This window comes from Stegostoma tigrinum, chromosome 13 (genome assembly GCF_030684315.1).
Source record: "Stegostoma tigrinum isolate sSteTig4 chromosome 13, sSteTig4.hap1, whole genome shotgun sequence".
Classification (NCBI taxonomy): domain Eukaryota; kingdom Metazoa; phylum Chordata; class Chondrichthyes; order Orectolobiformes; family Stegostomatidae; genus Stegostoma; species Stegostoma tigrinum.
In genome coordinates this window covers 45,192,067-45,219,729 of record NC_081366.1, presented here as the reverse complement: position 1 = coordinate 45,219,729, position 27,663 = coordinate 45,192,067, and positions in this window count along the sequence as shown.

Genomic DNA, 27,663 nt, shown 5'->3' with positions numbered 1-27,663 from the left:
TGAAGAAGTAAATCAACATTAGAAGTGTTGAAAAGCAAAATAACGAAGTGTGATTGGGAATACTATTTAATGGGCCAATAGCTTTCTTATCCAAGAACAGTATAGATATATTTACAGCATGCATTTATGAGGTAATTAAACTCTTCCACCATTAATTGCTCTGCTATCCAAAGGATTGAAGCCTAATGGACCAAAAATTTTCCAGATTTCATCCCAATCTTTGGTGAATCAAGTGACTTCAGACTGGGGAGTAATGGGGTTGCAACAGTTATCCTCTGATCCCTTGACTAGAAGGCAAAGTTGTATGGTATTGCTTACCTCCCTCAAGAAGTTTCAGTAAATCTTACTGAAAATCCATACATCAACTAGAAGAGAGGTTCAATCTTTTCTATAATGTCATACTCATTGCCTAAGTGCCTACCTAAGTGCAGTGACACCCTAAATGCAGGATGCCTACTGCGCCACACCCAGTGTGGCATTGAGTTATTGAGTCTGGGAGAAACTTGACAGGAAATGATGAAAAAAACATCCGCGATGTATTAGCATTACCTCAGGATCATTTGAATGATTTCTTGCAGCAAACACAGTTTCTTCAATTTGTTATCATTTGATCACATGCAGTGATACTACATACATTCGTTGGTTTTAATGTGACATACAAAAACAAACCCTTTAAGTGGCATTAACCCTAGGAAGCAGCTGCAGGAGTTCCTCAGGGTACTGTCCGGGGCCCAGGCATGTTCAGCTGCTTCATCAATGACTTTCCCTCCATCATAAGGTCAGGCAGGGCGATGTTCGCTGATCATTGCAACATTTTCAGCAGCATTTGTCACTCCTCAGATAGCAGTTGGGGGACATGATAGAGGGGTATAAGATTTTTGCAAAGGTCTGTAGCTCGGATTGTGAGTGAGGTTGTTGACTTGTTCGCCGAGCATCTGAAAGAGAACAAGCCAGCTAGGCGAGCAAGTCAACAACTTCACCCTCAACCTGAGCTACAAATTTTTGCAAAAATCATAAACACCTACAGGGCAACACACTAAAAATTGCCCAACAATGGGAAGCCTTCACCAACTGACTGAGCACTACCCACAAATGATTTCACTTTGTCCATGAATGTCTCAGAAACCAGGTTCTGCCCTACAGCATGAAGCACAAACCTCCACTCAACAACGCACAGGCATATAAAATAGCTGAGCAGAACAGTGCAGAATACTATGACTATATTAATGATGCCCATAATCGACTCTACAAGTACGAATGGGAAATTTTCTGCCAAAAATCACAGTGCCTAAACACTACGGACCAGCAATCTACTATAACCTTAGAACAGGCCATCACGATCAAGCTACATAGGACCAAAACAAAAAAGAGACACAAACTACAAAACTGATTCACCACAAAGACAAGGACAACAACAAACCGAAATCATGGATAAGAAACCTATCCAGCAGATGACTCACAGAAACTGAGAAAGCTGTCCTATTATACAGGCTGAATTAAAACCGTAAAGATGTGAATGGAACAGGCTTCATCGCCGCCCTTGAAACATTATTTAAACAAACAAAATGCATATGAATGAAGTGCAACAAGCCATCCGACAAACTCTAATCCCCGCACAAAGCCGAAGGAATGAATGGGACACTCTGAGCACAGCAGAGAGAAAAGCACTAGAAAAACTCAAGAAAGACAAGAATACTATAATCCTTCCAATGGATAAAGGCACATGACCATCATTATGAACAAACTGGACTACATTAAGAAAGTATAAGCATTGCTTGCAGATACAAACACTTGCAACAGGTGGTGATAGACCAAACACCGCAGCTAGATAATAGGATCATCCAGACACTAAAGAGACAAAAGGATGCAGGACAGCTAACTAAAACAGACTACATGAGAATGAAACCAGAAGGCACAAATACCTTCTGCTTCTATGGGCTCCCTAAAGTACCACACCAGACCCATTGTCTCCCTACTGGGCACAGCTTCACACACACCGAACAAGGACCTACAACAGAGAGTGAAATAGTTTACGGATCATTCTAGTCTATGCACTGAACCTAAGAATTCATCAATACCCCTATAAAAATCAGTGACAATGAGATTATGGCATCCTTTGATTTTCACGTCAATTGACATCCCACTAGCCAAAGAAACAGTGGCCACATTATGAGAGGAAGCAGGAACGCAGACCAGCAGCTCCATCGGCAATGACAACATACTCAAACCACTAGATTTGTGTCTCACCACACATTTCATCTTTAATGATAAAGTATACAAACAGTCACACAAAGACTAGAACACACCACCCTTCCCCTCATTCAACCTAAACTGTGGATCTGGTGTGTGGATGAAACATTTGTCATCATTAAACACACCAAACTAGAAGAGACTCACCACCTCATCAACAACGTATTCATTGGGATTAAATGATCGACAGAAGAAGAAACCAATAATCAGCTTCTGTTTCTGGATGCCAGAATTGAACGTATGACCAAAGGGTAGTTCCAAATCTCAGTATACAGGAAAGCAACCCACACTGATCAAATCCTCAACTTCCACAGCAATCACCCCAACGTCAACAAACAAAGCTGTGTTAGGACACTATTTAAACGGGCCACCACTCACTGCAGCATGCCAGAGCAATGAGGGAAAGAGGAAGAGTATCTATACAAAATCTTTGCTATGAACGGATATCCCTGCAACTTCATCCACAGGTGCCTACCAAATAGACAACAAGAGGACACAGTACGGTCTAACACACTGGCCACACTAGCATACATTAAGAACATCAGACTGACAACAGGTCTCCTACAACCCCTAGGAATCACAATAGCACACAAGCCCACAGCCACGCTACGACAGCACCCACAAGGATTAAAGACATGTAGAATCAATGTAGTTTACAAAAATACCATGCAATGACTGCCACAGACATTGTATTGGATGGACAGGAAGGAGTCTAGCCATCAGAATACATGAACATCAGCTAGAAGCAAAACAATGCGACAAACTTTCCTTAATATCAGTACACTCAGACAATGAAGACTGTCAGTTTAACTGGGACAACGTAACCACAGTAGCCCAAGCCAAACATGGACATGCATGGGAATTCCCATAGGCACAGTTCTCAACCCATAATGCAATCAACAAGTATATAGAATTGGACCCCATATACAAGCCCATACAGAACCGGACCGGAAATGAGACAACTCACCAAAACGGACCAGACAGTATAAATTCCAAGTGGAGTAGAAAACATTGCTTCATTGGAGACCTCACTGATGACGTTACCGAGCATGGTGACTAAACATCTGAATGAAAACAAGCCAGCTTGGCGAGAAAGCCAAAAACCTCGAATGTATAAGATTGTGAGGCTTATGGACAGTAAATAGAGAGCTGTTGCTCTGCCTGGTTGAGGAGTTAATCATGAGAGGGCATAGTTTTAGGGGAAGGAGCTGGGCATTCCGAGGAGATTTGAAAAAAAAAAGTTTCACCCAATGGGTGGTTTGAATCTGGAATACACTCCCTGGGGTTGGAATCCTTACAACCTTTAGAAAAGTACTTGGATGAGTGTTTCAAATATCATAACATTCAAGGATATAGGATAGGTGCAGAAAATTGGGATTAGTGCACTTTTAGTGGTAGATATGTCGATGCAGACTCGATGAGCTGAGGAGCCTTTTCTGTGCTGCATGTATCTATGTCCACATCAAGCAAAACCTGGACAATATTCAGGCTTGGGATGATAAGTTGCAAGTAACATTCATGATACAAAAGTGCCAGAAATGACCACCCTCACCATAGCAGAATCTAAATACCTCCACTTTATATTCAATGGCATTATTGTCACTGAATTCCTCACTATCAATGTTCTGGGACTTACCATTGATCAAAACTGACCTGGGCCAGCCATGTAAATGCTGTGGCTACAAGAGCAGGTTAGAGGCTAGGAATACTGGAGCGTGTAACTCGTCTCCTGTCTCTCCAATGCATGTCTACTACCTACAAGGTACGAGTGAGGTGTGTGAAAGAATATCTCAATTTACCTGGATGGGTGTAGGTTGAACAACTTTATAGAAGCTTGACATCACCCAAAATGCATTAGCTGTTTGATTGGTACCCTATTTACCACCTTCAGAATTTACTCCTTTCACTACTGATGTACAGTGACAGTAGTGTGTACCATCTACAAGATCCACTGCAGCAACTGACCATCAATCCTTCTACAGCACCTTCCAAACCTACAACCTCAACCATCTAGAAAGACAAGGGCAGTAGATCCATGGGAACAACGCCACTTGCAAGTTCGCCTTAAGTCATACATTATCCTGGTTTGGAGCTGCGTTGGCATTCCTTCAGAGTTGGTGGTTCAAAAATTCCTTACCTGCTGTCTTAATAGCACTGGGGGATGCTGCAGTTCAAAAGAAGGGAGCTCACCAACACTTTCCAAAGGGCAATTAAGGATGGATAGCAAATGCTAGTCTAGTCACAATAACCACATGCCCTGAAAAGAATTACAAAAGGAGTCCGAAGATTTGACTTTACAATTTGATTTTAAATTTTTTGAACCTTAATCAAAGAGATAGAACTTGTCACTGGTGCCTTAGCCAACTGTCATAAAAGGACATGTGCAGGGAGGTATTCTAATGTTTATAGGACTTACCAAATGTTTGCGTAAAAAATATATTGTAAAACCCAACAGAATTTTCTTCCATATCATAGATTTGTCATTTTCCTCTTACTGTGCAGTGAAATCAAATATTTGTAATTTATATTGCAGTTACTTGTAACAATTTTAAATAAAAGGCTAATAATTTTTGAATATATTTTAGTGAATATGTGACTAGAGTACTCACAGTGTAATCGGTAAGAATCTATTAGTATCAACTTGAGATCATCATATTATTTTAGTTAATTTCTGAACATTTCTGATCTGATTTTTGGTGTCCTCGTTGATGGACGAATATAAGTGCACTTGAGATGGTTTGGAGAAATTAACTGGGTTGATATCTGGAATGAGTGTGTGTCTTATGAGTATAAATGGAACAGACTGGCTTGCTTCCACTGAAAAGGGTGAGGGGTGACTTGATTGAAATGTATAAGATCCTGAATGGACTTGACAAAATGGATGTGGAAATGACATTTCCTCTTGTGGCTGAGTCCAAAACTAAGGGGTGCTGTTTTAAAATGAAGCATTGCCCTTTCAGGTCAGAGATGAGGAAACATTCTTCTTGTGCACCTTTGGAGCTCCATCTCAGAAGGCAGTTCAGACAGCGTAGCTGAATATTTAGGGCAGAGGTAGACATATTTTTGTTCGATGAAGGGATTAATGGTAATTGGGAGTAGATGTGAAGTTTGGAACACAAACAGATCAGCTGTGATCTTACTGAAGCAGACATGAGAGACTGAATGGTGTATTTCTGTTCCTAATTTGTATGTTATTTTTGTCACTGTCTGCTTTCTGTTTGTGTTTGTGTCTGTGATCTAATCACTTTCACCCAAAAATTGACCCTCTGAGAGCTTTCCTTCATGTCTGGGCAGACATCTGCTGTCTTAAATTCTTCCTGTTGGTCATGCTTTCATATCAAATACACCAGGTCATGTGAATGTGAATTTCTTTCATATTTAAGAAAATTACCTTTTACAACAGATACAAACTCTTAAAAATACTTTCAAACATGTTCAAAACAATTACAGACTCCACAGACATTTTAAAGAAATTCCAAATTTTTCTTCATAGATTGCATCCGAGTCAAACTCATCACAATAGCTAAAGGCGTAATAAAGAGAAGATGCAGTCACAGGAATTCAACTGGGTGATTCTTCGTTAAATAATCCAAAGAGCCAACAAAAATACAATTAGTATTTTTATGTTGTTTTGTAAGATGTTGATGATGATAGTAATCTATGCATGAATCAATGCAACCATTGTGTTTGTACCATGTATAGTTTGTAATATTGCTTTAGAATAATGGTCTGTTATATCCAATAGGTGGCCTCAGAGCTCAAGCTATTTCAGAAGTTGCATTGTGCTGGAACAAAGAAAGCTATATTACTCAGGTGAATCTTTTCATTTTGATACAACCCCAGAAAAAGAAATCTGAAGCGAGTTACATAAAACTTACTCATGAATATTTTCAAATAGCAAGCACTTTAAAATGTTTTATGTCTAAATTGCATTAAATAGGTTAATTGAATTTGAGTATGACTTTGAGCAAAGCTTTCCAGAGTTCCTTCATTTGAAGTATCATTTGCCTGTTAATTTGAAGGTATTTCAATTTCATTTAGAAGCCACCCAAAAGAAAAGCTTAAAGTACTATTTCTTATTTCTCTCAAACATGGATCTTAAGAGGGTGTCAACTTACATTAAAATTAGAAAATTATGTATGTATATTTACAGTTACTGATGTTTCACTTGAAACTTGTTAAAATCCAACCAACTGTTAATTGTACTATGACATAATGCTGTTTCCTATTTAAATAGTCCAACAGTATGATAGTATTCCAGGTCAATTTTATTGTTTTGACATCCTTTACACTTAATGTCACGTCTAGAAAAATGTTAGATATTTTCCATGTAAAATTATGTGTATAATGCTGTCCCAGAATGCCTGAATGAATTTAGAATTAAGTGACAACAGTAGAAATCTGTTAAAATTCAACTGTTTTAGTTTGTACTAGATTAGGGAAACACCCAAAGCTGAGAAACGGAAATGACTAAATTAGTTTTGGCACACATTATGATAAAATATGCACTGTAGCTGGTCTGACATGCTGACATACTATTCTTCTTGCACTGGTTTCTCTTTAGCTGCCTAAAATATTTTGTGGGCCTGTTACAGTTGGTAAAATATTTGGATTTCTGGTCGATAAAGAGTTAATTCCTACTCTTCCAACTGACAACAGCTTACAACCTCTGTTTTCTTGACTTTTGAGCCTGCTGAGTTAATGGTAAATGTGGGACACTTCTCTGCTGTAAAACGATGTCCACTGGAGATTGGATTAATACTGACAGAACTCATCTCTCCCATGAGTCAGAAGAGCTTTTTCAAAGAGACATAGAGGAGACTTCCATTTTCACTCTCTGAACTAGAAATAACCCTGGTTCCTGATGGAGAAGTGACAGTTTTTAGAATTGTGTGTTCAAAAAATGTTGTGCTAACCACTGATTTTTAGTCATTTTTACAAGTGTTTGACCATGGCTACAAATTTAGGGAAAAACAGTTTGCTACTTCCATTTGAATGAATATAATTTTGGTTAGCTTTACTATCTATACAATCCAATTACTAGAATACTGTGCTCATATTTGCTCACTGCTCAATCTAGTCTTCTCAGTTACACACATCAATATGGAACAACCTTGGTTAACATTGATGATTGCCGTCTTCTTTTTTTAAGGGACTCTGTTGTCTGAATATTAGTGTGATCTGAGAAGCTGCTGATGTCTGATAATACTGGAAATATTGGTATCAATCCTGGCTCCTTACAAAAAAATTGTTCTGCTGCAGGTAATTTGTTGTGTTATTAAAGATTCTCTATTTTTCATTCAACAGAAGCATTTTGACAGCATTCGATCTTAGCTTCTTCAGTTCACCTATATCTTATTATCCTGTAATTCTATTTATCTCTGGCCCTCACATTTATGAATTATTATTTGCAGTGATTTGATTTCTTTTAATCGAAAATGTTTGTGACAAAATTTTGTATCATAATCAAGGCATTAGGAGTGACTGCAAAACACTTAAGCAATATAGTGACATAATTTGATAAAATTCTAAAACTGAATACATATTTTTGACTAACATTTGTACATAATATTACATATGTCATTATGTTGCTCTGTATTTTTCCTCAAAATCTGGCTGACATATGCTGGTTTCATTTTCCAGCTTAATTTACCTAACCTTTCACTGATTTGAACAACTAGGTTATGGTCAATTGACCCAATCTGTCCAGTTGACGGAAAAAATAAACAGCTTCTACACTGATTGCTCGCCAAAGTCAAATACCAAGTTGTTAATCAAGGTATGGAATATTTATTGCTGAAGCATGTTGCAAAATGTTCACAATTTTATACTTATTTAATAAGTCTTGATGTTTATAAGTTTGTTTATAAAACTAAATAATCATGTTCATGGATATGAAAAATATTATTGATCAGGCAAAGAGCTTCCTCACTTTTACTAGATACTGCCAGTGCCCAGGTCTGGTTTAATAGGTTCAGATATTCTCTTCTGTCCCCTGACTGTGTCTTGCTTTCTAAATTCTTAGCGACACACAGAAATACACTTTTCGTTGTCTAATCATCTTTTCAAGTAAGTGAGAGTATGAAATTTTTGAGCTTTTCATTTGCCGTTGAACTGTACATATGAGAAGCAATCAAGGCCACATTTACTTAGAATCTTTACAGCCAACAGAAAGTTAAGACTTACCACCAATTTAGTTTGTATTAATATCCAGGCCAAAGAAGAAAAAAAAATGTTTTTCCGAACAGTTGCACTACCCTAACCTTGTACATTGTTTGAAGGTGAAACAATTGGCTGTCATCGGGTGTGTGGGTTGCTCAGATGCAAAACTTCCGTGTAGCTTTGTCTTTTTGACTAACTACCTGATTATATAGCGTAACTATGTGCTTAAGAGCAGCAATATTTATGAGGATGATATAATGGGAAATGGGAAATACTGAGAAACCTCAGAAAAAGAAAAAGCCAAATAAGTATTTTGCCATGTTTAATGTTGTGTTTCAAAAATCTTACTGATTGCGATGACATCTGCTTTTGTGAAACGTTCTCATTTTTGTTTATTTTTCTGTTAGAATATGGGACAGAAAATACCTGACGAGAAGTTGTTCCAGATCATTATATATGGTACAATTTAGTTATATATTTGTGTAATGGAAATAAAATTATTTCATTTTTAACTTGTATGCATTGGAGTTCTTGGTTCTTAATTTTGGGCAGATCAGGGTGCGTTTCAATTGGATGTGTCTAATTGCTCTAAATGAGAAAGGATCATTATTCTGGAAAATGTACATAATTTTATTGGTAATTATAAAGTATAATTATAAAAGTCATTGTTTCGTTATTTTGACCATGGTTTGAATTAAGTAATTCTCCATGCAATGTTCATGCTCTATCACCAATAGATGTCCACATCAGGGATCTAATGGGTAGTGAACAATGAGACTTTTCATTGCAGCAAAAAACCTGTGTCTAGTCTGTTGCCAGCAGATGGGAAGTGCACTGATCCTGTCACATTTTCTAGTATCAAACTAATTTTAGCCAAGCTTCTAGCTATAGTATCACTTATGATTGGGAGCCTATTATGTTGGGGTCAGAAATAGTGCAGTAATGTCATCACTGTGGCATTTCAGTAAAGAAATGTTTTGGCAGAAAAACTCAAATTCATAAATGCCATCAAGGTAAGCTGAGAGCCTCTTCTCTACCCAGTTATTAGGGGCACAGTCTCCGTCATGTATGACTGAGGAAGGTGGCAGGTTTGGCTCTAGAAAGCGCTGTTCCATCAGGAGATGCTGCAAGTGACTAGGGCAGTATGCGTTAATAATGCTTTTCATGGCAGCTCATTGTCATGTAAATTTTAATTACAATCACAGGCTAAGTAAAGCAAAAGGAACAAAAAGTACCAGATTAGATTCAGCTGGGGAAAATCTTGTCAACCACTTACTGGAGCCTTTCTCACTCGTTGTTAAAGTGACTGAATTGTTTATTATCAAAGCACAGGAGACAGCCTAGTGCTTTTTATATGTCCGATCTTTGCCTTGAAGTGCTCCTTTACTCACACCATTGCAAGCCTACTCAAAAATCGATGTAGAACCTAATTGCATAGCATAGTCCTTGTCATTGTATCTGTGCTATTTGTGGGTCAATGGCACTATTCCATTTTTTCTTGACAGGGTCTAAGGGTCTTTTTGGTTTACAGTGGTAGAGGAACAGCCATTAGAAAGTCTTAATAAGAAGAGGCTTTTTCCTAACAAGATGTAGTTTATTGCATGATAGCTGTTAGAAGCAAGTTACAGTGGCTACACAGACATTGTTACAGATACTACTTGGAGACTTAGATGACCAAGAGGTCATAAGATTTGGTGGAGCTTGATCCAAAATTAACTCTTTCAGAACTAATACCTTATACAACATGTCCTCCCCAAATTTTCTCCTCACAGCTAACATTTGCACATTCATATATGTCACTACAATACCTTACCACTAGCCCATCTCCCCCACGTCTCTGACTTCATAAATTCAGGCAATCTGGAGGTTTCATTATTCTTCCACAATTTATTCTCATTGTACTTGAAAATTGGGTAAGTCTATGGCATGAGGACAGTTGACCTCGCTTCTGATCTGGATCATAATTCTGATTTTGATCATGTGTGATTTGCACCCTGTCATCGTCGTCATCATGTTCGTCATTGGACTCATCCAAATCAGTCATTGGTGGATGATCGTTCTGTAAAGAGATAAAGGTACTGTAGATCCTCTGTTCAACTCCCAGATGGGCTGCTGACTCTTTGACCACCATACTGTTCCTGGTAAGATGCCTTATCCATGACTGATGTCCGTAGTCCAACTGTGGCAACAATTGTGGACAGCCATATCTTTTATATGGGTAGCTTGCTGCTCCTGATAAGAATACACCTTCTTACACATTTTCTTATAGTTCTGTGGACCCAACAGTGTGGTCATCCTCTTTGGCAGGATAACAAGTTGAGTCATCAATATTTTCCCCATCAATTCTGATGACAAGTAGCCATACAAGAGTGGGGTAAACTTGTAATTTAACAATGCTGTATAAAAGTCAGCTTTTTTCTTCAGATATACTTGACTGTGTGGACACCTTGCTTAGCTTCCCCATTTGCCTATAGATATCTCAGCAAGCATGTTATATGTTAAAATCCTGAAGTGCCTACAAACTAGCTGAAAGATTCATTAGCAAACTGTGTTCCAATGCATGATACGAACACATCAGGGATCTAATGGGTGTGAATATTTATTGAAAAATTTTAATAATTTCTTCTGTAGTTCTGATATATAACTCTTTTACCTTTAGCCACTGAGAAAATTAGTCAACAACAATAAGATTATCCATCAAAAGTAAATTGGTCTGTTCCTGGATTCTGGTGCTGAGAGTGATGGTGATTAGTTTCTCTTGCTGCTCAGACCTGTGAATAGTGCATGTCTCATGTAAGCTAAGAGGCTTTCAGTCTCTTTTGAAATTCCTGGCCACGACATAGATGACTGATCCCTGGCTCTGCAATTAGTAATCTCCAAATGTCACAGTGTGGGATGCCTCACCGTAGTGAAGCTGGAACAGCCGACCTTTCATCAAACACCAACATGTGGTCATCAATTCAGTTGTTGCTGTTTGTAGCTCCACCTAGATATATTTTCTTTCATAGTAAACCTTGTGAGGCAGTGTTTGAATCTCTATATGCTTGGCGGCATCCTTGCCAACAATCTCTTATCCAATAGGCATATCAATGGATTATAGCCCATCTGTGTAAGTACTTTCAGGACAAGAAAATAGCGTGAAAATCTTTTGCACACTCATGTGACTTATGGAGCCTCCTCTATAACCAATTGACATGTGTGACAATGGCCTGGAGGCTTAATATCCCAGTTTCTGACACTGGTCTGTTTGGTTCTGAAAGAGTGCTACACTTATGCTGTTGCTGAACCATTCACAGCAATGATAGTCAAAAAGGATGGATTGCAGTCAACCGGGAGATTTGTGGTCATCAGTATGTCCTTGATCATTTGGGAAAACTCCTCCTGATGTGACTTCCAATACAAAACTTATGTCTTCTTGAGGAGCTGCCTCAAGGTTTCAGCTATAATTGTGAAGTGAAGATAAAATGTCACCAGCTGGTTTATTATGGCATGAAATTGTTGTAGGTCATAAACAGTTTTCAGAGTGGGAAACTCCTTAGAAGTTTGTTTTCTGGGGTCTCGCATTATTCCATTTTTGTTGATCATGTGTCCCAGAAAGTAAATAGATTCCTTGGAAAAGCCACATTTATCATTGAGGGTAAACTTTCAGCCTCTAAATATTTAAAAACTTCATGGGCACTGTGTTAAAATTTACATGTTAAGTGGCTAACAATATTTTTATATCTTAAAAAATATTGGGCATCTAGGTAGCGGTCAGTTAGCTTAGATGGTTGGTTTGTGATGCAGAATGATGCCAACAGCATGGGTTCAATTTCCACATTGGCAGCGGTTACCATGAAAATTCACCCAGGCCCCATACCTGATGTGTGGAGATTGTCAGGTTAAACTCACCATTCGTTACCCCATTCTGATGAAAAGACAGGCCTAACATTCTCTGGGACCATGGTAGCTTTATGTCTTTTGTGAGTTTGCACCTGATAAAGTGGACAGATTCTGTTGCTGTCTTGTGATAATGTTGCCCTTTTTGCTCTCAGGATTTATCTGTGATTCTTCTTGGTTTCTGCTCAGCACGATTTTAATGCAATTGTTCAAAGTCTAATCTTCTTGGACAGTAGAAAACCTGACAAAACTTCATAAATAACTTTAGTACCAACTCTGTCTCTTATAAAGTCTGATATCAAATCTCCATTGTCAAGTTTTTTGCCTAATCTGTGCAGATAATTAATGAAATTATGTATGGCTTCTCTTGGATGTTGAGCTCTTCTATTGAAACTTGATTATTCAAAAGTTGCATTTGTTCTATGATGAAAGTTAGGAATTCTCAAGAGGTGTGAAAAATATCTGTGCTTTCTTTTACATTTTGGTGATTTGCAATATTGTCAGCAGCAGATCTTATTGAATACAACTGTGTAGGTATTGTGCAATTTTTCAACATGTAATTTAGCATTTAATTCTGAAGCAATTCTGCATCTTAAGAGTTGCTTTCCTGAAAAAGTCCAATTCTTGGGCCATCTCTGATGTTAAATCTACTAGGTAGTGTATTATTTCTCCTGCCATGTCTTCCGAATGCGATTGTTCACCTTATAGGAAAGCTCTCTATAAAATATGGAGCATCTCAAAGTGACTGTAATTTCTTTCCCCTAAGATTTTTACTTTTTTCAATAGCAATTCTGTTTTGGTTTTTTTACTCATTCACAGGACGAGGGCATTGCTGGTTGAGCAGCATTTATTGCCCATGCCTAATTTCTCAGAGGGCAGTTAAGAGTCAACCATATTGCTGTGGGTCTGGAGTCACATGTAGGCCAGATCAGGTAAGGATGCCAGTGTCATTCAAGAAAGGCCATTAGTCAACCAGACAGGTTTTTCTGACAATTGACAATGGATTCATGGTCAGCATTAGATTCTTAATTCCAGATATTTTATTGAAATAAAATTCCACCAGATGCTGTTTTGGGATTTGAACCCAGCTCCCCAGAATGTTATCTGGATCACCAGTCCAGTGGTATTACTTCTAGGCTATTGCCTCTCCCCCTTGTACTGCCTAAAGCTTTTAAACTGTGCAGTTTCCTAATGCTTATTCCTATTAAAGCTTTTAATTCTTTTAAGTATTAGTGTTATATACATGTAATATCTCCTGGAGTTTCTGCCATGTTTTCATAGTCAAAATGGAAGATTCCTGTTTTCTGATGAGCGAAATAGATGGTTTCTCACCTTTTGCATATAATACACAATGTCTGTTCTTTTCCACAATTTTTCAAATATAAGCTTTGCGCCTATGAGCTCAATAAAATTTTCCTGCTGGAGCTGCAGTTTAAATTATGGATCATCCACTCTTATCACAGTCTCACATATCTTCTAACTATTGCCTTCTGTTAGAGTCTGTATGCTTTCACTTTTAAATGTGTCCTTTTGATCATCTTTATTCAGTTTCTTGATGTTTCCAGTGTTGTGACCTTGGTATAAAATACTTCTACAGCTTTTGATTTCCCTACAGTAGATGTACCTGGTCATCTCTACTCACTATAGCAGCATTGCTCATTGTGAATTGTAAGTAGCCTGTTTTTTTTAATCACTCGCCTGCTATTCTGTCCTGTTAATTTAAGGTTTTTTCCTTTATTCAGGGAGCTCTGATATATTCAATTACTAGCAAACCTCTAAACGGGAATGCTCCTACAGTTACTTGCTTCCTGCTGGAATTTATGACTGCCAGGTGGAACTAGTTATGTATTTTTTCTGGTGCACATTGCTTCTTCTGCACTTTTTAACAGGTCTGCCATAAAGGTTGTAGCCTTAAAGTTGTAAACACACTTTGTCTTCTGAACATTTCTTCTCCTGGCTCCACTGGATTTTTTTTACACCATTGTACCTTATAGAATTAAGTAAAAATGCAGGTCATTACCTAGAAGAAGAAGAGAAAATAGACCTCTGACAGAGAAGCTCAGAGCAGTAGTGTATACAATGGGGCTGATCATACTGGCCTACATCGCTTTGCTGGGAATCTGAGAGGCACCCCATTCAGCAGTTAGGAACCGGTTTGCCATGAATTTGAGAAGAACGTTTGCTTTTATTCATTTGTGGGGGGTAGGCCTTGTTGGCTGGGCCAGCACTTATTACCCAGCACCAGTCGCTCCTGAGAAGGTGGTGGAAGCTGTCTTCTTGAACTTCTGCAGTCGTGTGTTGTTGGTAGATCCACAATGCTGTTAGGGAGTGAATTCCTGGATTTTGACCGAGCAAGTGAAAAATAACAATGAATACTAACATCACAGAAGAAGCCTGTAAATTCATTACTTGTTGAGGAACGGTTTTAGAGATTGTCTTTAAATTGCTGTAAATGAGAAAAGTGTATTATTTTTAAAGAAGCAGCTACACTTGTATTTATCCATGAAATACCAAGGACTAGCCACAGATATTATCATAAAATAACATAAGCAATCCAAAATAGAATAAAATCATGTAATAGAAGTAAATTTAAGCCATGGCAGTTGAGTGGAATGTGTGACCTGTAATATATGGGAAATCATGAACTCTACTGGTGTCCTGGACAACTACATGTGCAAGAAGTGTTGCCAGCAGCAGGAAACATGAGGTCTATGTTTCTGACCTTGAGCAGTGGCTGGAGTCACTGTAGTCATTGCATGAGGCTGAGAGCTATATGATTAGTACATTCATGGAGGTGCTCACACCACCATTTAAGGCATTGGAGTCAGAAAGGGAAAGGGTGGCCACCAGACAGTCCAAGTGGAACAGACGGTGACTAAATCCATTGGGAATGAACAATAGTATGAGTCTAGTCTGAGTACATTTTTATGGGAGATTGAGGTATGCTAATTCATTAAAGAACTTCTACTGGGACTATCCATTTGACTACTGCAAAACCAGTGTGATTGGTACACGAAGGAATTATAACAAAGTACCTGTCTCAATAAATTTCTGTTGAGTGTAATATATCTGCTAGAGCTTGGATTAGAAGTATATTCACTGCAAGTCAGCATGGACCAGTTGGGCTGAAATGCCTGTTTCCATGCTATATTATTCAATGGCTCTCTGACTCTATGATCAGTGCTGTAAATGCATTCAAATTGAAGCTGGGTCTGTAGTTCTCCCAATTTTAAAAATGAAGCATTGCAATATTGTCTTTGATTTTTTTAAGCATTTTTCTCCAAAATCGAAAGAAAGATGGTTCCAGACAGAAATGATCTGTACCCATCAGAGAGAGTTTGCAGAAGAATTCACCAGATGATTTCAAGAATTTGATGGGATGGAACAAATTTTCATGCATGTCTCAAATCCATTCCTTCAAGTCAACATTAGATTGGCTACCAATTCCTGCAAATGTTTTGTTTACAAGGCAGTTGAGATGATATCGCAGTGATTACTATACAAAATTACATTAATGATATGTGCCTCCCTACTGTTCAGATCAATGATGTCATAGAACTGTTGCAAGACATTCTTCTAGGGAAGAGTGAACAGCCAGATATTATGCTCCTCATCATCACCAATAACTTAGTAGGAAGAGGGATGTGGTCCTGCAATCAGAATGTAAAGACCAAAATAGAAAATTAGCAAACAGGACCTCGAATGTCAAAATCTCTGAATTACGCAATATGGAATGAAGCAGAGAAATAGGCAGATAAGGCAAATGAATGCCTGGCTGGAAAGATAGTGCAGGAAGGAAGTGTTAGATTTCTGGGACACTGGAACTGGATCTGCTGGAGATGACACCTGTACAGGATTGCACCTGAACAGAGTTGAGACTGAATTCCTGCCACGTTATAGAAAAGTAGTGAACTCATTGCAGAGAGTATGGAAGAGATTTACAAAAATTATTCTAGAATAAGACAGTTGAGTTATGAGGATAGATTGGAGAATTTGGGACCATTCACTTTGAAGAGAAGAAGGTTAAGAGGAGAGCTATCGTTCATCTCCTATTGTACAGCATGTGTGGTCCTTTCCCCTACCTTATCAAGAGACAGTTTTTATTCAGTGCCTTTCAGTTCTTATAAACTTTGTTCTAGAAGCTGCAGTATCTTCTTTTTAGTCAAAGCACAAAATGTATCCATAAGTTAAAGAGCCAGGAGCCCAAAATTACAGAGGATTACATTATCTACATCATAGAAAACAAATCACACAGTACTGAAGGATTCAATAAAGAAACACTTTTATAAAATTGATGTCATATCAAGGGTAAAATAGATTTCAATCGAATTGCATAACAAAACAGGAAAGAAAGTAACCAAGGCTTTGGGCCTCTGATTGGAGAGAGTGAATCTCCAAGGTTATCTTTTGCTCAGTTATCTCTGAAAGTGTACGTGTGGAGAATAGTGAAAATAAGATTGGGTCTTCTTTGATATTCTCTTTGTTTGATAAGTCTTCTGTTAAAATGCAGACATGAATGGTTGCCACATGGGCCAGGTACAAAAACGTGGCTGTATACTGTGACTGGTAAGTAATTTAAAATGAAAGCCCCTATTCATTTAAATGAATATAGCACCATATGGAAAGCAGATTAAATATTCAAGAAAATACAGAGGAAACTTTCATTAAGTGTGAAGGATGATGCACATTATTCTCATAAAATCCTTTTAAATATGCACCTTCTAGTTAATAAAACACAAGGTGCCTATTGCACAAACAGTTGGTCCTTTATGAAGCACAGCACTTTCAGAAGGTATGTAATTGTCTTAGACTATTTTCTTTCATTGACCTATGTGAGAGTTTGGAAGGGCAGAATTTTAACATGCCAGGGAGAGGTAGGAGTTGCTTTCCACTCTTCTTAAAGCTAATGTCCTTGAGAAGGTGGGAGGTAATGAAGATGAGTGGACAGTGGAGACTTTAAATAAAATGAACAATCCATTAGCATTTTCAAACATATTAAGACAGTGACATTGTTCTGGACATCCAAGTAAATCCCTAAGTGGATCTGAAAGTCTTTCCTTTCCTGTCCCTCTTATTTTTATTCAGCAGAGCTGAATTTAGGCTGCGTATTCCCCTGACAGTCAAGGTCCCTATTAGATGCCCTTTCGCATTTTGGGGTCTTGAGGGTGTCAGCCAGAATTTCAAGGGCAGACTAGGCATTGGGATTGGAAGCAGCAGGTGGATCTTGAGCTAGGGCTGGGAGTGGGTAAATGGGATGGCAAAAGATGAGGAACTGTGATACCTTGAGTAGGCTCCTCCAATCCTTGTGACCCTGTCTTCATGTTCCTTGTTATAGCCCATCTGCATTTTCCGTAAACCAAGAGCTGGAGAGCACTTTGCTGAACTTCACTTTCATGCTGAATTACTGGGACAAGTTGAGGCTTTCAGAAGGTATCAGCCACAGTTCTGTCGGATCACTCAAATGTCTTTTTAACTTCTTTGTTTTGTGTCGGCTGTGTGCCTCACTGACTGGGCAAGTATTTGTTACCTTACTCATTTCCTTTGAACAGAGGGCAGTGAGTCAACTTCTGAATCACTGCACTCTGTGTGATATAAGCACTGTCCTTTATTTGGAAATAAAATGCTAATGGTTTTCAACCTATTTACAAAGCAATAAAAGACTGAAAATGGCAGGAAATAATACCATTCCTGTGATGCCCAAAGCCAACCTGATATGGTTTTTGGGTGTGCCTGTGAATGGGCTCCCGGCCCTCTCACCCAAATAGATGGAGGTTATTTAGCTCTGCTGATCAATCTATTGCAATTCTTACTGGATCCTGTTTCCAAGGTGGAAGATATGTTGAATGTCCTCTGCTTACCAACCTGTGAATAGCCTAACTATTGGATACTGCCACAAAGATAGTCTGCAACAATTTGTGGGAAAATGTTTTAGACCTGAGGAAACAAAATTGATCCACATAGACATGACATATGTAGCTACTGGGTGCTACCACCCTCCACTTGCCTTTTTTTTTCACTTTTGCAGATTTTTAGTCTTCCTATTCCAGTCCTCCCAATTTACTGTGTTGCCTATTCGGCTTATTGAATCATGATGGAGAGCTCACTGCCTGTAGTGTGCTGTTGATTCCATGCTCTAGTTGCTTGACTTGAACTCATTCAACAAAGGCACAATTGACTCTCTGCCTGCATGGAACCTGTGCCTAAAATCACCTTTAAATGTGCCTTGCAAAGCCACCTAAGTTTGCTACTGATCATCCTGTAAAGAAGAAACATCTTTATAAATTCACCAGCATAAAAATGAGAGTTCAATTAATATCCCCATATAGAGCTTCTAGTAAGTTTGGGAATTTTGTCAGTCTCTTACCCACCGTAGATTGCAGTATATAATTTTTTCCTGCATACTATAAGGCCCCACTTTCTTTCTCTTGTAAGCATGAGGAATAAGTTAATCTCAGCTCCAGCTACAACATGCTGCACTCATATTAGTATTCGGTCTCACCTTTTCACCCTGCAAATAGATGTTTTAATTGCTGGTGCCTCATAACTGGATTCAAATGATTAATCACTAATGAATTGTGCTGTGAAGGTATGCAGGAGTTTAAGAAAGCTCTGAGTAGGTGCAATTATTCTCACTCATTCCATGAGTTCACATTTATACTTTGTGCACAAAGGAAATCAAGGGTCAACTTATACATTGATACCTGTGTTATTATTGTAACATTTATATTACTCTTTACCCATGCTTCTTAAACTTTTGTTCTCATGTTCATCAATTTTGTATTCTTGTCTCTATCTGTGTTTTTCTCCTTTTTTCACGTGGTTGGGATAGCTGACCAACTGAACAGTGCGGATCACACTTGCCCCAGCACATACAGAGAGCAATTGTCTTGTCAAATTTGCCAAATCTTTTCGAGGCTATCTTATGGGGATCAGTTAACTCAGTTGGTTGGCTTATAAAGCAATGTGATGCCAACATCATGGATTAAATTCCTGCAAGGGCTGAGGTTACTCTGAAGGGCTCTCCTTCTTAAACCTCTCCTCTAGCTTGAGTTGTGATGGTCCTCAGGTTAAACCACCACAAGCTGTGTGTCTGCCTCAAGGGAATGTGGTCTGGTAGGACACTGGTGAATTTACCTCTCATGAACCTGCCTTCTTTTCATTAACCTCATTTATCTGAATGCTTTCCTTGTCATGCCATCCAACCACACTGTCCTTTTCTGCCATCCTTCCATCTTCTTTGTGCTGCTTCCTTACCGTATCCCTTAACATTAGTAATAAGAAGAATACAGTTGAAACAAGTTTGCTGTGTACAATGAGTTTTTCTCAACCTGGAGAATAAAAGGAATACCAGCAATAAAAGCTGATCACAGCTCGAATAGGGACTGAACCTCATAACATTTTGGCACATTAAGTTATCTTCTCTGCAATGCTTATTTCTGTGTTTGCAGCTCCAGTTATCTTTTTTTCTGGTACCACAGATTTCCTCAATTGAGTATGTGATGCATAAATGCCAAATCACTACTAGATTGCTTCCTGCTTCTTTCCTTCCAGGATTCAGCCTATTTCCATTTCCAAGTACAATGCCAGTTTTCTTTCCAACACTCCTGCTGCTCTCCACAACATAGCCAGTACCATCCATCAGGCTGCAGCCACCGACTACTACTATCCTAAATAAATACATTTAAGATGTGTTTAAGCTTCTCAGATTCTCCAGCATTGGTATTTCCTCCCATCTTTAGGATGTGTTTAAGATGTTTACATGCACAAGGCAGTGGGTTCAACAATTTTGATCAGAGTTGAAAACCCTATTTCTGACCTTTAATTTTAAAAGAAGGTCCATTTACTTTTAGATGACTTCTGCACTGGATGTTCATGAACATCCCTATTGCAGGGGGCCTCCTGTCATAAATCTTCTTAGAAAGCCTCGTATCCAGCAGTTTGGAAGGTCATTCTAAAAGCTATGTCCCCTTTCAGATAACTGAATGTTGTATTCTCTAGCTTAAATGTCCCACAAGTACTCATGAGCAACTGTGAGAAGGTAATTATGTTTGAGAAGACAGGGTGTAGAAGATCAGGCATTTGAGCTTGGAGAGGGATTTGTAAGTGAGAAGGCTGAAAGGTGGGTGAGATATATAGGGTGTGATATAAGCAGGATGACAGGGTGCCAGGTGGGTGAGTAGATGGTGTTGGCCAGAATGGAGTGTTGGGTCAAGTCAGGTTGAGGAGCTGTTGAGTTGGGATGGAATGATGTTTCCAGGCCCTGAGCACTCGGCTGAGTAAGGTGGGAAAAATTTGATGAGATTCCCAGTGATGCCCCTCTCAATATTCCAACTGAAAAGTGATATGCTTCTACAAAATCCTGGATATTTCTAGGAGATTCTCACTGGCGAGCAATGTTATGGACCAGACCAGGCTGTTTCAAAATATATTAAGAAGACAGCTTAGACCCCAACTTTTTCTTATTTTTAAAGGCAAATGTAAGGCATTATGTTCTGGATGCAACTCAACTGGTCAAACAATTAGCCTGGAAGCAAAACCCACTTCATTCTTGCACCATAGTTAAAGTATAAACAAGAGGAAGAAAAATTGGAATAGCTTAACAGAATAATAAATTATTTAACTACCAAACAACTGTTCCAATGTTAAAACATGCCATAAACACATGCTTAGCAAAGGCAAATTCATTAAAATATATTGTCTCACATGCAATTCTTGCAGCAGAAAGAGAGCACAAGCTTTTAAATTAACAGAGAAAATAATAACTGCTTCCACATACAACTCTAAAACCCAGCAACTACAGAAAATTAAACTAAAATTGCGGATCCATGGGAACTTGACCCCACCCCTTCATGCTGCTTCCATTGCCTGACTTAAATAATAAAAGCCCCAATGCCCCTGAAGCTGTTTATTTTATTGGCTTAGAACAGACCTCTTGGCACATGTAAGGACAAATTACACCTCTTAAAGCCATAGTATCATCACAGCAGTGAGATGCTTTTAATGAGTATCATTTTGCATTAACATTCTCATCATTACTTAACCTTGTCTCATTACTGTGCAATCTCCCATTCGCCCAGCCACTGGGTAGAAACTAGATGTTGAGAATCCCTAATGTGAAAAACAGAACAGACACCTGGCAACTCCTGCTCACTGCTTGCATCTTGGAGCCAGCTGCTACTATTTCAAGGCACAATCCAGAGGCAGTGACTGCATATCCAGCAAGTATTAGCCTCACTACATCATTAAGACTCAGCTCTGAAACATTTACAGTTTTTGATTTGATTTGATTTGATTTGATTTATTGTATTCACAAGTACCTGAGTTCAGTGAAAAGTTTTGTTTTGCATGTAATAGGGAAGGCCATAGCAAATAAGAACATAAATGTCATAAGATGCTTAGACAGGATGAGGCACACAAGATTATGGCTGCGCTGGACGTACACAAAGCAAGATCAACATTAGCAAGATCAATGTTATTAGAATTTAGACAGGTTCATTTAGCAGTCTAATAACAGCAGGGAAGAAGTTGTCCTTGAACCTGGTGGTGTGAGTGTTCAAGCTTCTTTACCTTCTATGTGATGGAAGAGGTTGGACGAGAGCATTATTGGGGTGAGACGGGTCTTTGATGATGTTTGCAGCCTTTCCGCAGCAAAGAGAAATGTAAATAGAGTCCATGGATGGGAGGTTGCCTTCCGTGATGGTCTGGACTGTGCACACAACCTTCTTCCAGTCCTGGATAGAGCAGTTGCCATACAAAGCTGTTATGCACCCACATAAAATGTTTTCTATTGTATATTTATAAAGGTCGGTGAGGGTCGTTATGGGCAAGTTGAAATTTCTAAGCTGCTTGAGGAAGAAGAGGCATTATTGTGCTTCCTTGACTGTCACATCTTGGTGGGACGTTCAGGACAGTTTGTTAGTTATTGTCACTCCTAGGAGCTTGACATTTTTGACTCTCTCCACCTCAGCTCTGTCGATGTAGTTAGGGGTGTATCTCCACCTTCCTGAAGTCAATGATCAGTTTTGTTGTTTTGCCAATATTGAAAGAGAGGTTGTTAAACATTGCACCATGAGACCAAGCACCCTGTCTCCTTCCTGTATTCTGACCCATCATTGTTTGATATCCAGCCTAACTCAGTGGTGTCATCAGCAAACTTGTAGATAGTGTTCATATGAAATTTGGCTACACAGTCATGAGTGTACAGGGAGCACAGAAAAGGGGTAAGAACACATCCTTGATGGCCTCCAGTGTTGAGGATTATCGGGGAGGAGGTGCAGTTGTCTATCTTCACTAATCACGGTCCATGGGTCAGGAAGCTAAGGATCCAGTCACAGAGGGTGGAGTGAGAGATAGATCTCGGAGTTTTGACATTCGTCTGGTAGGGATTATAATGTTAAAGGCAGAGCTGTAGTCGATGAGCAGGAGTCTGATGTAGGTGTCCTTCTTATCTAGATGTTCCAGGGATGAGTGTAGTGCTAGGAAAATGGCATCTGCTATGGATCTGGTTTGCTGATAGGCAAATTGCATGGGATCGAGACAGGCTGGGAAACTTGAGTTAATGTGGGCCATGACCAGCATCTCAAAGCACTTCATGATTAGTGAGGTCAGAGACACTGGTCAGTAGTCGTTGAGGCATGTTGTGTGTGTTTTCTTTGGTATTGGGATGATGGTGGTCTTCTTGAAGCAGGTGGGGACTTCGGATTGTAGCAAAGAGAGGTTGCAGGTGTCGGTGAATATCTCTACCAGCTAGTCCACATATGATCTGAGTGCTTGGCTGGGGCCTCTGTCGGAGCCTGTTGCCTCCTTCAGGTTTACTCTCAGGAAGACTGATCTAATGTCTGCAGTGGTGACAGAGGGAACGGGTATGTCCAGGGCTGTCAGGGTAGGTGATACCACATCTCTGGAATTCTGATCAAATTGAACATAGAAAGCATTGAATGCAGCAGGGAGGGATGTTTGTTCTCAGAGATAATGTGAACTGCAGATGCTGGAGAATCCAAGATAACAAAGTGTGGAGCTGGATGAACACAGCAGGCCAAGCAGCATCTCAGGAGCACAAAAGCTGACGTTTTGGGCCTAGACCCTTCATCAGAGAGGATGTTTGTTCTGTTCATTTTGTATCCTGTAATGTTGTGTAGGCCTTGCCATAGGCAGTGGGTGTCCAAATGGTTGGTTTGAGCCTCTAAATTGGTCTGGTACTGTGTCTTGGCATCTGCGCTTGTACCATTCACTTATTGAATGGTAATGTTGTACTTTGCAGTATATTGGCGCCTCTCTTTGGAATGTTGCTGCAAAATCACAATGTATACTTGAATAGACAGGACTGAGCCAGGTTACATCGCAGCGCTGCTAACTTTCTCTCTTGGTGCTCATTCATTTTGTGCCTACCTGGATGGCCACAGCTTTCCCGCCTTGGTTTGCTTTTGAGTGTTTGGCCTTTCGGCCTGAGCTTAAAGACTCACAATATTTCTGTCTTGCCTTCACTTTCAGTACAGACACAAGGCCAGGCAGCTTGTCATGTTCGTCAGCTGTCACCAGTCAAAGGGGTGAATATGTTACTGTGCAGCACAATGCATTATCAGTGCTTATGCCTGCACCTTGTACCAGCCTTGTGTATGCCAATGACATGACATATTCTTCAAAAACAATGACCATACTTCAAAGCCTAGAGGAGTGGGGATCAGACCGCATCTGTGTTTAGGAGTACATGCTTCTGTCAGGGGGTCCCAGCACAATAAGTCAAGGGCAGCCTCCGATATCAGCCACTAGCTTGAGCATGGTCAGATAGTTGGTCTGGGTCAGGGAGATTCCATGCCTCCACATTTGGAGGCTCGCTAACAGTCAGAAGCTGAGCATGTGACTCAATTCTAGAGGAATGACTGCTGTTTCCTTCCATCATGCCATAAGTAACAAGTGAGCAATGGAGATGAAAATAGTTGTGACCACACCCAGAGTGGGTGTCTTAGGTGTTGCCTTCTGGAAGGTGGCAGAGTCGGGGTTTGCTGAGGTGGGGTGGGGGTGGAGGGGCTTCAATTTTGAATGATGGGAGGCCCTTCAAAGTACAACAGCATGACACAGGCTTACTTACACTGAGACACACTTTCCAGAATGATGTGTTATGTCAACTTTAGACATTATCCTTCTCTGTGGATGATAAATCCTACCCCAAACACTCTTGAGCATATTATGGAAACATTACAAATTGATCCCAAGAAAGGCTATGCTGCAATGGTAATGTTTTGTTATCTGAACAGATTGACCCTAGTTGCCATAGTAGCGAGTACCTCCAATTTACCCATAGCCTGCACATCAGACAGGAATTGCTCACATTATACTTTGGACCATTCAACAATGTCCAGGGCAGATGTCAAGAATCATGCAGGACATCTCTGAACTGATTGTGCTTGTCTGGATGCACCATGTTTTTTATAGATGGTGTGGCCTTAAATGATGCCAGTTCATTCTGGGATATCCTGACAATGGTGAATTGTTTTGGGAATGGCACGTTGAAAAATAGGGTTATAGAAGATAGGAGAATGAGTAAGCCACTTAACCCCTTGAGCCTGTTGCAGCATTCTTTATGATCATAGTTGATCATCAATTTCAATATCCTAATCTTACCATCCCCCTACATCCCTTGATCTATTTAGCCAAAGGAGCTATATTTATCTCCTTCTTGAAAACCCACACTGTTTTGGCTTCTACCACTTTCTGTGATAGTGAATTCCACAGGCTCGCCACTTTTTGGATGAAGAAATTTCTTCTCATCTCAGTTCTAAAAGATTTACCCTTTATCCTTAAACTCTGACCCTTGGTTCTGGACTACCCCTATCATCGGGAACATGCATCTCACCTGTCCAGTCTTGTTAGAATGTTTATATTTCAATGACATTCTTCACCCCCAACACGCAGAAAATACCAAGATGGTGACAAAGTGGGACTGTCCAGTTGGAGCTCCTCAGCTCTTTTTCTTTTTTCTCCTCTTTGTAGCATGTTTTTATTCCCCCAACTCTGCCTCCACCCGCCCCCAACTTTTGACTGCACTGCCCTAACTGGAGAGTGGAGTCGAGGGAGACAGATCGCAGCTGGAGCATGAGCAGGTGCTGAGTGCATGAGCCGAGTCCTGTGGCGGAGGGAGCCGGCTGATTTGCTGTCGGACGAGCCAGGTCCCGTGGTGGATGGAGCTGGTAGGTTTGCAGTTGCACTGACAGAGTCCCGTGGTGGCAGCAGAGTGTGCACGGTTCCTGTGGTGGCAAGGCAGGTCCTGGACAGAGGCTGGCATGTGGGGGCAGCATGGCCTGGTGTTCTGGGGCTGGCCAGCGTGGAGCCATGTTGGAGAAGTACTGGAACCCAAGTACTTACGGTCACTTTTACTATCATTCTGGACTTTATAAACTGTTCCATGCTAACCTTTTTTTAAACTCTGTAATAACATTTAAAGTATCTCTACCTAGGTACTCTGTGCCTAAGATGATGCTGAGAGGGGGCATCACAAACGTTTCACTGCACTGTTCTGATTCTGATTCTCATTGTCCTAAAAACCAATGAAAGCAATCCTTATTAACAAGCTTTCTGTGTATGTCAGTCCTGCAATCCCAGGAATCAGTTTGGTAAACATTTGCTGCACTCTCTTGATAGCAAGAAAATCTTTTTTCAGTTAAGGAAGCCGAAAATTGTGGACAATATTCCAGGTGTGGCCTCGTCAATGCTCTCAGCTAGACATCCTTGTGTCTGTACTCAAAACCCCCTGCTATGAAGGCCAAAACACAGTTAGCTTTCATTACTTTCAGTGGCTGGTGCACGAGGACACTCACATCTCATTGATCATGCCCCTCTCAATTTATAGCCATTCAAACAATAATCTACTTTCTTATTTTTGTTACTGATGTGGATAGCCTCACATTTATTCACATTATTCTGTATCTACTATGCATCTAGCCCTTCACTCAGCTTGTTCAAATCACACAACAAAATTTCTGCATCCTCCACACAGCTCGCCTTTCCACCCAGTTTCATATCATCTACAAATTTTGAGATATTACATTTACTTCCCTCACCTAAATCATTAAAATATACTGTGAATAGCTGGGGCCCGAGTACTGATCCCTGCGTTTCCCTAACAGTAATTGCCTGCCATTCAGAAAAAAACTAAATTATTCCTACTCTTTGTTACCAATCTGCTAACCAATATTTTTTAACCCGTCTCAATACACTATCCCCATTCCCATGTGCTTTAATTTTGTACATTAATCTGTTATATGAGACAGTGTGAAAAGTCTTCTGTAAATCCAAATAAATCACATCGACTGGCTCCTTTCAATCAACTCTAGTAGTTACATCCTCAAAGAATTCCAATAGATTTGTCAAGCAATTAAAATACAGCTAGTATCCCATCACCAAGTCACCTTTAATTTACACGTGCATAGTACATGGCATTGACCCAGGTAGTTCAGAGCTGGCTGCTGGAATGAGCAGAATCTGTTTTTATCTGTCAGCCAGGTCTCCCTGATTGGACCAGTTAACAGACTCAATCAGGGAACTTTTATTCTATGAGGCCCACTTGGCTGACCTCATTTCAATCATTGCAGCAATATTTACCTTCTGTAAATCCATAGTAAGAAGAGGCTGGAATTGGACATGAAGGATGCTAAGAGGGCTGTGTAGTTAGTAAATGAAATCAGTTTGCTGGGATACGAGGAGAAATTTGACTGAGCCTTGCAGCAAAAATACCATGTCCAAGAACTCAATGAAACTTGCTCTTAGCCAATAAAGGGAAGATTTAGCTCATTGAGTTTTGCTTCTGCAAAAACAGAAATGTAAGACAAGCAAGGGTTGCTGAATAAGCATTAGCAAAGATCCCAATCATTTCAGAGCCAATTTCTCTGTCTTCAATAGTTATGCAATAAATGGCATTTCCTATCCGCTGGTCTCACTTCTTCAAAGTCACCTGATTTCCAGAAAAGCATCAGACAACTTACAGCACGTATTAAACTGTTGAATAAAGATAAATTTTGACATCAATAATTAGCTGGTGTGTCACTATCCACATACTGCTGAACATAATTCCAAGAAATCACAAGATCATGTCCAATTTAGAAATAAGCCTAACGATTTCCAAATCTTTCAATTTCTTTCACATAGTCTTCAATTATAGACAGGTATGCCCTACAATAATCACTAACAAAAAACAGATTTGAATAAGATTCCACCCTTAACATAAAGTCAATGGTGCATACAAATCTTGTTGTACCCGGTTAATGATTGTTTAAAGGTGCTGTGCACTTTTCCTTGTTTAACTTCTTCCTAGCCTCAGAATGACATGGGCAACTGGAAAAATATGGCAGACAATTGGCAGAAATAAGATTCTCGATG